This window comes from Bombina bombina, chromosome 4, assembly GCF_027579735.1.
Source record: "Bombina bombina isolate aBomBom1 chromosome 4, aBomBom1.pri, whole genome shotgun sequence".
Classification (NCBI taxonomy): Eukaryota; Metazoa; Chordata; class Amphibia; order Anura; family Bombinatoridae; genus Bombina; species Bombina bombina.
In genome coordinates, this window is record NC_069502.1 from 92950358 (window position 1) to 92963672 (window position 13315).

The window sequence follows — 13315 nt, forward strand, 5'->3', positions numbered from 1 at the left end:
TCCGTGTTTTCACCTTTAATGGGGGTGAGGAATTAGGGGTCTGGGCGTCCCCGCAAATTTGTCTTGCCTAGGGCCCCGCAAATGCTAAGGGTGCTGAATTAAACAAATAAGGCGGCCGCAAGGTGTTCTTGCAGTACACGTATTTGTAAATAACACACACTGCTGTCACACTCATGCACTCATAAACACGCATTTGTGAATGATTTTTTTCAGTGGTATGATATAGTCGCGAAAATTATTAGTGCCCCCCCCAGTTTTGACTGTGGTATCTTATGTGCCCTTCTATATATTGTTGCTAGAGTCGCCACTGTAACAAAGGATATACTGTAACCCGTTTATAACTAGTACTTTTTAGTAAGCCTCATATCTTTCGCTCAGGGAGTATATTTAAAAGCTAACTTAAGCAATGCTGCGAAGATATAGCAGCATATTTCAGTCTTGCTATCTACTCTAAGCTATTTATACATCATGTTGGCATCAAACCATTAATCCTTATATGCTACAATTTAGAATAAGATCTTGAAAATCTTCATCTTTATTGCGCCTATTTAGCAACAATTAATGTACACTGTTCTCTTGTGAATCACACATTAGACTGCATCTATACAGAGCACTTACGAAAGAAACTTATATCAAGTAGAGATATACTCAAGTGTAAATAAGCAATGTATTGAACGAACTCCTTAATTACTAACACATGTACTTAAGAATGACCGTATGTGTGAGATATTAGGATATTACATTACGCAAGACTTGGATGTAACCTATTTGAATTGTATTAAGAGGCTGACAGTTTCTCTTCATATTTGAGCATATTCCGCAAACTCTAGCATTATTCCCAATTCACAATAGCTTTATGGACTCTACCAACTATTCGCATATTTTATCTAAGTCACTCAATCTCATTTATATATACAAGCCACTTTGAATTTGTAAAGTTGAATTATTTTGGCTAATGTAAAGCTTACTATTTATCAATACAAGGCTTACTAATTAACCTCTTGTGAGATCATATCCAGGAAGTACCTGAAAAGCTGTTGCATTAGAACTCGGCCACTTTAGATAAAAAGTTTTGTACAGCAGGTAAATCTGCTGTATGGAAACAGGTTGTTGACACGAATACCTTAATAATATTATATTATAATAATATTCATATGCAATAATTCAGGTCCATCAGGTGGGACCAAGCACAATATGCACAATATTATCAATTGCTACTAATCTGTATACATTACAAGAGAAATCCTAAGAGTGTTTTTAATAGTGTTTCCAGTTTTATCTTTTCATTTTGTATATAATTAAAGTTATGTTTTAATTGCACACACCCCATCCGCATAGTGGCTATTTTTCTGACAAGTTCCCAAACACACTAATTTTCCATGCATATATACAATTTTTGCATTTAAACACTTAACCTGTTGAGTGCTGCCTTTGTAGTTCTTTTTTTTGAGGATTAGGTTCCCTTTACCTGTCCTCAAATTTTAGTTTGTAAGATATAGAGAAGGGTTTGTCAGTCAGTACTCTGAAGGGTCAGATTTCTGCATTATCTATTTTGTTACACAAGCGTCTGGCAGATGTGCCATCTTTTTATCAGTTCTTGGTCAGAATCAGGCCTGTGTTTAAACCTGTTCCTCCTCCTTGGAGCCTTAACCTTGTTCTTAAAGTTTTGCAGCAGGCTCCATTTCAGCCATTGCATTCCATATATATTAAGTTATTTTGGAAGGTTTTGTTTCTTATTGCTATCTCTTCTGCTCGGAGAGTCTCGGAACTCTCTCAGCTTTGCAGTGTGATTATCCTCATCTTATCTTTCATGCTGATAAGGCGGTTCTTCGTACTAAGTTAGGTTTTCTTCCTAAAGTGGTTTCGGATAGAAATATTAATCAGGAAATTGTTGTTCCTTCTCTATGTCCTAATCCTTCTTCTCATTAGAAACGTGTTTTTGCACAATTTGGATGTTGTGCGTGCTCTAAAATTCTATCTACAGGCGACTAAGGATATTCGCCAGGCCTCTGCCCTGTTTGTTTCTCTGGAAAACGTAAAGGTCAGAAAGCTACTGCTACTTCTTTCTCTCTGGTTGCGAAGTATAATTTGTTTAGCTTATGAGACTGCTGGTGGGCAGCCGCCTGAGAGAATTACGGCTCATTCCACAAGGGTTGTTTCCTCTTCTTGGGCATTCAAGAATGAAGCTTCTGTGTAACAGATTTGCAAGGCTGCAACTTGGTCCTCTTTGCATACTTTTTCAAAATTTGATACTTTTGCCTCGGCTGAGGCTTCTTTTTGGGAGTAAGGTTCTTCAAGCGGTGGTGCCTTCCATTTAGGTATGCCTGTCTTGTCCCTCCCTAGTCATCTGTGTCCTCTAGCTTGGGTATTGGTTCCCAACAGTAAATGATGACCATATCATAGGAAAGAAAACAAAATTTATGCTTACCTGATAAATTTCTTTCTTTCCGGATATGGTAAGTCCGTGACCCCGTCCTTTTATTTTAAGACAGTTAATTTTTGGCTAACTTCAGGCATCTCTACACCTTTTGTGTTACTCCTTTTTTTTTTCCATTGCCCTTCGGTCGAATGACTGAGGTTTGTGGGAAGGGGAGTGATACTGAACAGCTTGGCTGTGGTGCTCTTTGCCGCCTCCTGCTGGCCAGGAGTGATATTCCCAACAGTAAATGATGATGCCGTGGACTCACCATATCCGGAAAGAAATACATTTATCAGGTAAGCATACATTTTTTTTTTTTTTTTTTCGTTCCACCATGCAGAAGGTTATAACATGCTGATCAGGAGATCTAAAGTTCTACCTATTTGTTTTTTGCTGCATGAAGTGCTTAATACTTACATGTGCCATATGCACAGTATGTTTTTTGTATTAGCTGCATAGACAAGACAGCAACATGCACTTCATATTGATATACATATGAGCCTCTAGATACTGTATAGACAAACATTGTCTAATTCATGTACAACATTGTGCATATTGATTTTAATATGAACAAGTTTAAGTATATACAGATGCTGTTTTCTTTAGTAGGATTGTTCGTATATATGCGTTACTATTTGCATAGGTGAATACGCATACATGCACATAGATGCAAATAACACAAAGACTTCAGCTTAAATTGTGTATTATATATGCACAAGTGAACATATTTACAGACACTGTATATACAGTCCAGGGATTATAACATACCCTACAATGCACGCACTATGTCGATATTCTATTATCAATCAATCTGGCTATTTATATGTGTATTAGTGCACTATTTGTATATTTCTGGTACAAATGTATGTGTAAACACGCAGTTTACTATAAGCTGTTCATTTACTTGTACATCAGGTACACAGCTATCTATATGCAGATAATGTGTGATTAGACAGCAACTCTCAGGTGCAGCTCTACACAAAGTGAGATAATGCATAGCTGTGTTTATATGCAGATAGTCATCATATATAATGTGTCAATTTCCTGTATAGGAGCTGTCTGGTTTGATTTTTTTTTTTTTCTTCCAGACATGGTTTGACTTAGGTTTATTACAACCAAATTGACAAGGTAGGCTCCACAGCACAGGCATAGCACTGTCCTGGTACAGTTCTGTATCACTGTATTATCCCTGGCTAAGATTAAAAGCTGTATATACAGCTATGCTATTGCCTAAAGGTATTCTGTGTAAAAGGCAATTCTGTCTCTCTCCTTGTGGCTCAGTGGTAGCACACTACAATACAATCCAGCAGTCCTTGGTTCAATACCTTAGTAGACTGTAACAGTTCACTATATCCCTAGGTTGACCTTGTGGTTTCTTTTCTAAGAACTTATTTTCTGCCATTTTTTGCATATATGCACTTTTGGAAAATTCCTTATCAGATATTTTGTTAATAACTTTTGTTTACCATACTATCTCTATTGGGATTTGACAGTATTCTGTCTGTTTTGGGAATTTGACTGGGTTTTTCTGTTGATTAGGAGACATTGCTAATCAGAGTGGATACACACTTTCTGTTTGCAGTTTCCATATACAAAATATAGGACCCCTGTTTTTTTGTTTTTTAAACCTCATATCCCAGAATTACAGGCACTTTCTCAAGGACAATTCCTTTCATTGCGCTCTAGATCTGGAGAACATGGGCATTTTTTTCATCTTGTCCCTATTACAGAACAGGGGCAGGGTTTTTAGTCCATCTTTTTTGTTTCAAAGAAGGATTGGAAGTGTCATACTCATATTGGATTGAACACTCTAGACAAGTTCTTAAGAGTGCCTACTCAAAATGGAAACAATTCACACTATTTTATCCTTGATCCAACAGGGTCAGTTGAGTTCCAAAATAGATCTGAAGGATGCATACCTTACTATTCTAAATCTGAATCATTATTATCTCTTCCTAAGATTGGTTTTCACAACAATCATTATCAGTAGCCTCAGCTCCATGCATTTTCCAAGGGTTTTAGGATCCTTGTTGGCAATGTTTACAAATCACGTATCAATCTTTTTGCTCATTTTCATTTTTCTTCTCTTCGGCTTTCTATGCGGCGTCAATGGTTGAGGAATTATATGCAATTAGATCTACAAATTGTTCTAGATTCATCGGTTAAACAATCATTATCCTAGTGGATAGACGATCCTTTTTTGATCCTTGAGGTAGCTTCTCTTCGTGGTTCTTGGGCTTAGTGATCACAGATGCCAGTCTTTCAGGATGGGAGGCTGTCTGGGAAGTTCAAAGAGGGCAAGGAGTCAGGTCTCCTCTGGACGTGAGATTGCCTATAAACATCTTAGGGCTCCGGGCGATTCTTGAAACTCTTAGTCCAGCTTTAAGAAGATTATTCCAGTCTCATGGATTCAAGAGCAGATGATTGATGTCTTGGGAAACACATGGACTATTTTCCACAGGATATGGAGGATATTCTTTGCGCAAATTAATTTGTTCGTCTAGTTCTTTTCACCTTCCATGGAGTATACATTTTTTTTTTTTTTTTTTAACAAGTCTTTATTGAAGTGCAAACAAATGTTACAAACTTTTTCAATTTTTCCAATTTTACATCCCATTAACATATCCTAATCACATTCTCAAATAGTGTTCAAGCCTGCACCCTCTTCCTTGTGGCTTTACATTGCTTGGGTTTTCTATACATTGTAGTTCGTATTTGAGAAAGTCTGTGAGTACAAAGTCAATTCTGAGCGCAATTTAATGAGTAATGTCCTTCTCATTTAGGTGCGTGGCATCTATGGCAAAATTTGGCGCATGTTAACACAAGTGCAGTGTATCCTCACTAGAGGGTTACATATGAATACCTAGCCTCTACTTAAGAAAAAGCGAATGAGAAAATTCCCTTAGGACCTGTATGTATTAACTCAAATTTGCTTAGATTTCCCGGGGCCGGGTTAAGATGTGGTGGCACTGTGTTCCCTGTCTTATGTTACTTGTTGTCTGTGTTGCGTCCACTGTGCTAGCATTCCATTCCTCTACTGTGGGGACTACTCACGATTTCCAATGTTTTGGTATCAACAGCTTGGCCCCGTTTAGCATTACCAGCATCAGGGCTCTCCCCGCCTTGTTAGCAATTTTTGGTAGTGATAAGTACAACAACGTTTTTGGGCTGTTTGGTATGGGGGTTCCCAAGACCAGATCCATATGATGGAGGACTCCTACCCAAAAATCGTCTAGTCTAGCACAGTCCCACCAGATATGTGTTGGTGTGCCCGGTTCCCCGCAGTCCCTCCAACATTTGCCTGAGGCTTGTTTATATATACGCTGCAATCTGCTGGGGGTGAGGTACCATCTTGACATAAATTTGTAACTGGATTCCTGCACTCTAGTGGATATGGAGGCGGTTTTGGTTGTTCGGAAGGCTTCCTGCCACTCCTCGGTTTCTATTTTTGTGTTTAGCTCTTTCTCCCAAGCTGTTGTATATGTAGGCATGGTTTGTGTGTCGTTTGTGAGAATGATTTTGTATATTAAAGAGATTGCGTGAGCTGTTGGTGTGCTTTTTACACATAGTTTTTCAAATGTGGTGAGTGGCCTCGTGAGGCATTGTTTATGTTTGTGTATCATCAGGTAGTGGGTTAGTTGGGTGTGAGAGTACCAGCTCATGAGCAGATCGGGCTGCTCCTCTGTTATATCTAGGTGAGATTTGAGTTTACCCCCATCCGTGAGTGCAACTAAAGTACACTCTCCAATAGGTGTCTGGCGTGTTGTTCTCCTCTCCGGGCGGTTCCATGGTACCGCGGGGTTTTGATATATGGGTGTTAATGGGGAGTATGTTGTAGATATGTTGGAATTAGTACGGATTATTTTGTCCCAAGTCGTGTAGAAGTCAGCCAGTAGGGGGTATACTGTCGTCGTTAGGTGTCTGTCTTTTTCCGCAGTCCAGGCCCCTAGGTCTGCATTTTTTGTTTCCATTATGTCACAGTCCAGTTGGACCCACTTTTTATTTGGATCATTAAAGCACCAGTCCAGCAGTCTGTGTAGTGTGATTGCCTGTTTATAGGTTTGGATGTTTGGTACCCCAAGGCCTCCCCTGTCTCTTGGTAGGTAAAGTGTGTTCTTAGCTACTCTTGGCCGGGTCCCTCCCCAAATGTACTGCTCTCCATGGAGTATACATTTTATCTCCGCTATGCAGGGTCCTCTCCTTGGATCATACCAAATATAGAATTTAATATTCTGTTTTTTAAATAATTTTCTTAGACTAGCAGACTATTTGGACAAAGTTGTTCTTCATAAAACAAAAATATGATTTCCTACCTAATGTTGTTTCTTAAATAATTTTATACCAAGTAAACCTAGTTTCCTTCCTTGTCAGACTTCTTTTATTCTAAGGAATAGCTTTTCCATAACCTAGATATTGTAAGAGAATTTCTCCCCACAGGCTTCTAAGGTAGTTATTATATAATTATTTCTGGGACTTGTAGGAGCAAATGCTACTGCAGTAACTTTAACTTATTAATCAAGTCATAAAACTGACCGGTCAATGAACAGACTGGAGAAGGGTAGTGTAGAAAAATTGAACAATCATTGAAGCCATGCTGATTAATAACTGCATGATGGACTTGTTGTGTTTGCGTTCTTGCACCTTCCCTTTGTCTACAGCCTTTTGTTCTTTATTTGTATTTATCACATTTTTGTTATATGAACATCCTTTCTTTGTTCCTGTAGACTTTTTGTTGTTGTACCTTCTCGATCTGCCAGACTCTTCTCTAGCTGTTCATAGGGCTTGTCACTTCTGTTACCATTTTGTGGGTGTTTTTCAAGTCTTCCTGCCTTTCACTATTTTCACAGTATGGACCAACAGTGCTTCATTTGTTTATTTGTATTTTCACCATTTTCATTTATTGTCTTTGGGGTCCCTCTAGTGGTATCTAAATAGATGTTTTACATTCTTGTATCTATTCCCAGTAAGTTTTCAACTTATGGTGCTGATTCATTTATTTCCCTGAAGTAAACGTTTAGTACCTATTTAATTGTATTGTATATTCATCAATTTAATTAACTTATTTAATTTTTTTGTTTTGTTTTTGTCAACTACCAATGATATACAATGAACAAATTGACAACAATAACACAAGTGCAATGATATGTGACTAAACAGATGAGGATAAACTATCTTAAATGCAGGCACTAAAGAAATCCTGTATGCTCATAAAATAAACAAAAAAACTTTTCCACAAACAGCATATTTGCCTTGGGTTTAGGTGCCAAAGGGTAGTTCACATTATGCAAAATTGAGAAAAAGTCCTCTGGACCCCTTTTATAAAAGCTTTCTTCTGGCTCTGATATTCTTGTTGTACACAATAACCTGCCAGTCAGTCAAACATAAGGTCTATAATCACTTCTGGGCTAATCAAACCTAGGAACCAGGGAGGCACTGGCTGTTAGAAGCCAGGCGTAAAATTCAAACTTTTTGGGTTATTCTCTACATATTTTATATACAAATCCAAGTGTCTGGCTCCTACTTTTTTAAAGTCAGCTATTGAAAACAATTCAATGGACTCTTTCAATTTTAATTTGGCTGCATCTAAAACTAAATAACAAGGAAGAGTTGCCTCTAAGGGAGCGGTTATTTGGTAAATTATCTAAACTCAGAGGGAATTCTTAATTACACCAAATAATTTTATAACCTCACAGAAAAATCTAAAATATGACTGAGGCTTCTATGGGAAAATGTTATATTTGGATGCAGGATTTAATTATAGCTCAGTCTGCTACAATTTCCAAAGCTAAACGGTCATGCCTTTTTAAAAGCGAAGATTACATTTTAGTTGAAATGTTTTTTATTGAATTTTGAAACACAAAATACATAATACAAAGCATTAGTACCGGGTGAAGATGACTCGTTGTATACACGTATGTCCCGCCTACCACCTTGTGTTTTCTCTGCACATATATCAAGTATTACTTTCACCTCACAACTGGTCTGTTGTAGGGCATTTAAATCGGCCAGGCGGACCCCAACCGGCAGAGCTCTGAAAAGGTACAAAATCCTAGGTAGGACATTCATTTTAATAGCCGAAAGTCTCCCATACCACGAAAATCTCCCCTTTTTCCAATTGTTTAGGTCTCTCCTAATGGCTTTATAAATAGGGACATAATTCATTCTATACAATTCAGAGAATGCACTATTAATCTTGACTCCCAAATAGGTAATGTGGGTTTTTGCCCATGTGAGATTAAAGTTTAGCTCAATCGACTTTTGGGTATGTGATGGAAGACAAATGGGTAAGGCTTCGCATTTATCTAGGTTAATCTTATAGCCCGAAATGTCTGAAAATTTTCCCAAAATGTCATATAGATTAGGTAGAGAGATCAGAGGCTTGGTCAATGTCAGTAAAACGTCATCTGCAAATAGTGTCAATTTATATTCGTCATTGGACACCCTCACCCCTGATATGTCCATCGAATGCCTAATAAGCGCTGCAAGTGGTTCTATACTGATGGCAAACAGGAGTGGCGAGAGTGGGCACCCTTGGCGGGTTCCGTTTAAAATATCAATGGGTCTTGAAATATACCCTGCTGCTCCCACCACTGCCGTCGGTCTTGAGTAAATGGTTGTAAGTGCCTTTATAAATGCTCCCTTAAAACCCATGTTTTCTAATACTTTAAACATAAAGGCCCAGTCTACCCTATCAAACGCCTTTTCCGCGTCAAGTGATAAAAGTAGTGATGGAGTCTTAGTCTGCTTTAGGTAATCTACTAGGGTTAGAATTCTCCTCACATTGTCCGGGGCTTCCCTATCTTTAATGAACCCCACTTGGTCTTTGTGGATTAATGCTGGTAAAATTGCTTTAAGTCTGTTAGCTATAATTTTTGTGAAGATTTTGAGATCTGTGTTAATCAGGGAAATGGGCCTGTAATTTTGGCAGTATTTTGGGTTTTTCCCTATTTTAGGTATCACCACTATCTTGGCTCTTAACATATCCCGAGGTAATTCCCTCCCCGCTAGTATACCATTACAGAAGGTCAACATATGGGGTAGCAGCTCTCTTCTAAATAATTTATAATATTCCCCTGTTAGTCCGTCTGGTCCTGGCGCTTTTCCCGTTTTGAGGTCCCTAATTACTGTCAGTATTTTAAATAATAATTTTTATTGAAGACAAAGTATTAAACATACAATTCACAGCATATCAAAACAAAATGAAAAGGTAAATAGTTGTTACAATCGTAAAATGCAGTATAATAAAGATTGCATATTCAGTCCTCTTTTTCTTTTTATGCTTCGATATAATCTATAAAACATATCTGAAACTCAGTAGTAATGTTCACAGGGTAGTTGTAGAAATAAATGTTATAACTAACTGATATTGTCAACATTAATCAGTTTCGTTAAGAACAAATGCAAAAGCCATATCATACTTGTACAGTTAATATGCAACAATGATGTTCTAGTTGGCTTGAGAGTATGCCTGTATCTAACACTTGTGTCCTTCAAAATTAAGATTATATGAAGGTTTATTAAATGCTCAGGTGGTGCTGTGTTTTGGCAGACGATTTCTCATCTAGGTAAGGTTTCTGCTCTATTTAATTTGTTCCCTATACTGTGTCCATTCCAGCAACATGTATTCATGGATATCTATTGTCCCCTTCTGCATGTGGTGATACCTCTCTAGCTGTATCAGTGTGTCTACTTGTTTTTTCCACTCTGTTATGTTTGGAACAGTCTTTGTTTTCCATTTTTGTGGTATGAGTAGTTTTGCGCTGTTAAGCATGACCAACAGTAAGGCTCTTACCGCCTTGTTCTCGATTCTAGGGAGGGAGAGATAAAGGAGTATTTTAGGGTCATTTGGGATTGTTTTCCCCACCGCTCTGGAGATGTGTGTGAGGATCTCTATCCAATAGGAGTCCAGGTTAGGGCAACTCCACCAAATATGTGTCGGTGTGCCCTCCTCCCCGCAGCCTCTCCAGCACTTCCCGTTCGCTGTTTTATATAGATGTTGTAACCTGCTGGGTGTAAGATACCACCTCGAAAGAAACTTATAACTAGACTCCTGTATCCTAGCTGAAATTGAGGCCTTTTTCGTGGCTTCAAATGCCCTCCACCACTCTTGGGGTGTAATATCAATATTTAGCTCCCTTTCCCACGACTTAGTGTATGAGGGGAGCGTGTGTTTGTCTGGAGTGAGGAGTGTTCTATAGAGAAGGGATATGGCATGTCTAGTGGGGGTGTCCCGTGAGCACAATGTCTCAAATGTTGTCAGTTGTCTGGTGAATTGTTCCCTATGCTGGTGTGTGTTAAGAAAATGAGATAGTTGAGCATGTGAGTACCAATTCATACCTCTATCTTCAAGTGTTTCCCAAATTTCTGTCAGTGGTTTGATCTTTTTGCCCGAGAGGATGGTCAAAAGTGACCTTTCTTTTATTGGCGTCCCTTTCTCCCTACGTGGTTGTCTTAGGTTCCATGGTAGTTCCGGATTGCTACATATGGGGGTTAGGGGGGAATGTATAGAAGATATGTTCACTGAGGTGTTAATTAATTTATCCCACGTGTTGTAGAATGCAGACAATAGTGGGTATTCTGTCGCTGCTCTGTGTCTATAGTTCGCGTTCAGCCAAGCTGACATGCCTGCATTATCAGTTTCCATGATGTCACAGTCCAGCTGCACCCAACATTTCTGTGTGTCATTTTGGCACCATTCAAGGAGCCGTTGCAGGTTGATAGCCTGCTTGTATACAGTCAGATTGGGTACTCCAAGTCCTCCCCTATCCCTTGGGTAGTACATTGTGTGTTTTGCTATTCTGGGTCTGATCTCTCCCCAGATGTATCTTTCGATATGTGTCTGAAGTTTGTCTAGAAAGCCTAGTGGGAGTGGTATAGGGGTGGTCTGCAGAATGTATAGGATTCTTGGTAGGATGTTCATTTTTATGACATTAATCCGGCCTAGCCAGGATATTTTTTTATTTTTCCAGCTAGAGAGATCTGCCACTATGGCGCTCTCAAGTGATTTATAATTACTTTGAAATATTATCTGAGGGTCTGAGGATATGTAGATCCCTAGGTATTTCATTTTTTCCCGTTGTCTTCTAAGGGGGCAGTTACATAGCAGCTTATTTAGTATTTCTGGGTCGTAAGTAATGTTGAGTATTTCAGATTTGTTAATGTTCAAGTGGAAGTTAGATATCTTCCCGTATTCTTCAAATATATTTAGGGCTTCAGGCAATGCAGTGTCTATGTTGGTGAGGATGAGCATGATGTCATCAGCGTATAGGGCTACCTTATAGTCTGTGTCCCCCACTGTAAGACCTGTAACTTGCTTGCATTCCCGCAATTTTTGGGCGAGCACTTCTACTGAAAGAGCAAATAAGACTGGGGATAAGGGGCAACCCTGACGGGTTCCATTGCGAATTATGAATTTATCTGACATGAGATTGTTTACCCTGACCTGAGCTGTGGGCGCTTCATATAGCACAAAGATTTGGTGTATGAAGGTGTCGCTGAATCCCATGTGTCTAAGTGTTGCTCTGAGGAACTGCCAGTGGACCCTGTCAAAGGCTTTTTCAGCGTCTGTGGACACAAGGACCACTGGCAGCTTTTGTTGTTGGGCATGTGTGGTCAACTGCAAGATTTTTAGAGTATTGTCCTTAGCCTCTCTTCCCGGCACGAATCCCACCTGGTCAGGGTGTACTAGTTTAGGTAGGAATTTGTTAATTCTCGTGGCCAGGATCTTTGCATAGATTTTTATGTCCGAATTGAGAAGTGAAATAGGGCGGAAATTTTCGGGTCTGTCTGGTGTTTTGCCTGGCTTAGGGAGTACTGTGATGTGCGCCGTGAGCATATGTCCTGAGAAACCTCCTTCTGTTAATAATGAGTTGAAAAGTGTGGTGAGTGGGGAAAGAACATGATGTAAGTATGTTTTATAGTATTTTATCCCCAAGCCATCTGGACCTGGGCTTTTCCCATTTGGCATGCTTTTAATCGCTTGTTTTACCTCCTCCGTAGTGATTGGCAATTCTAGTGATTCAGATTCCTCTAGTTCAAGAGTGGGGAGATGTATTCCAGATAGGAACTTTTCTATGTCTGATTGTGTGCTTGGGTTTTCAATGTTATATAGATTCTCATAATATCTCCTCAATGTCTCTGCAATGTGTTTGCTATCTTTGTGAACGTGTCCATTGGCGTCTCTGATGTGATATATGTGTGACCCTAGTTGTTTACGCCTGAGAGCTCTTGCCAAAGATGTTCCCACCTTATCATTTATATCAAAATATTTTTGTTTCAGAAATATAGATTGCTGTTGATACTTTTGAAGGAGGTGATTGTGTAAGTCATTTCTCGCCTGGGTGAGTGATTCCTGTGTCTTGCTTGAGGACGGCTCTCTTTTATGTTCTTTTTCCCAATACCTAATTTGGGCCAAGGTGGAGTTCAGAAATTGCCTGTCTGACTTTTTTTCCCTAGCTTTGTATTTTATAAACTCCCCCCGAATAACACATTTATGTGCCTCCCAGGTTGTAGTGTTTGTTGTGTCTGTTGCATTGTTCTCCCTGAAGTAGTGTCCTAGTGTTTTGTCTATTTCCGTCTTGATTAATGGGTGTTCAAGCATCTGTTCGTCTAGTCTCCATGTGTACTGTAGGTCCAGTTTGTCAGGCCAGTCAAGTGTGCATTGTACCGGTGCATGATCCGACCACGTTTGTGAGAGTATTTTAGAGTCAATGATCTTTGCCAGTCCAATTTGGTCAGTCATGAGGTAATCAATCCTAGTGTATATCTGGTGCGGGTGCGAATAAAATGTGTAATCCCTTGTGTCTGGGTTCGCTGTCCTCCAAATGTCATGTAACCTTAACATTTTAAGCTGTGTGTTGGCAGCTTTAATAACTTTGGTTGAAGTGCTGGATTTGC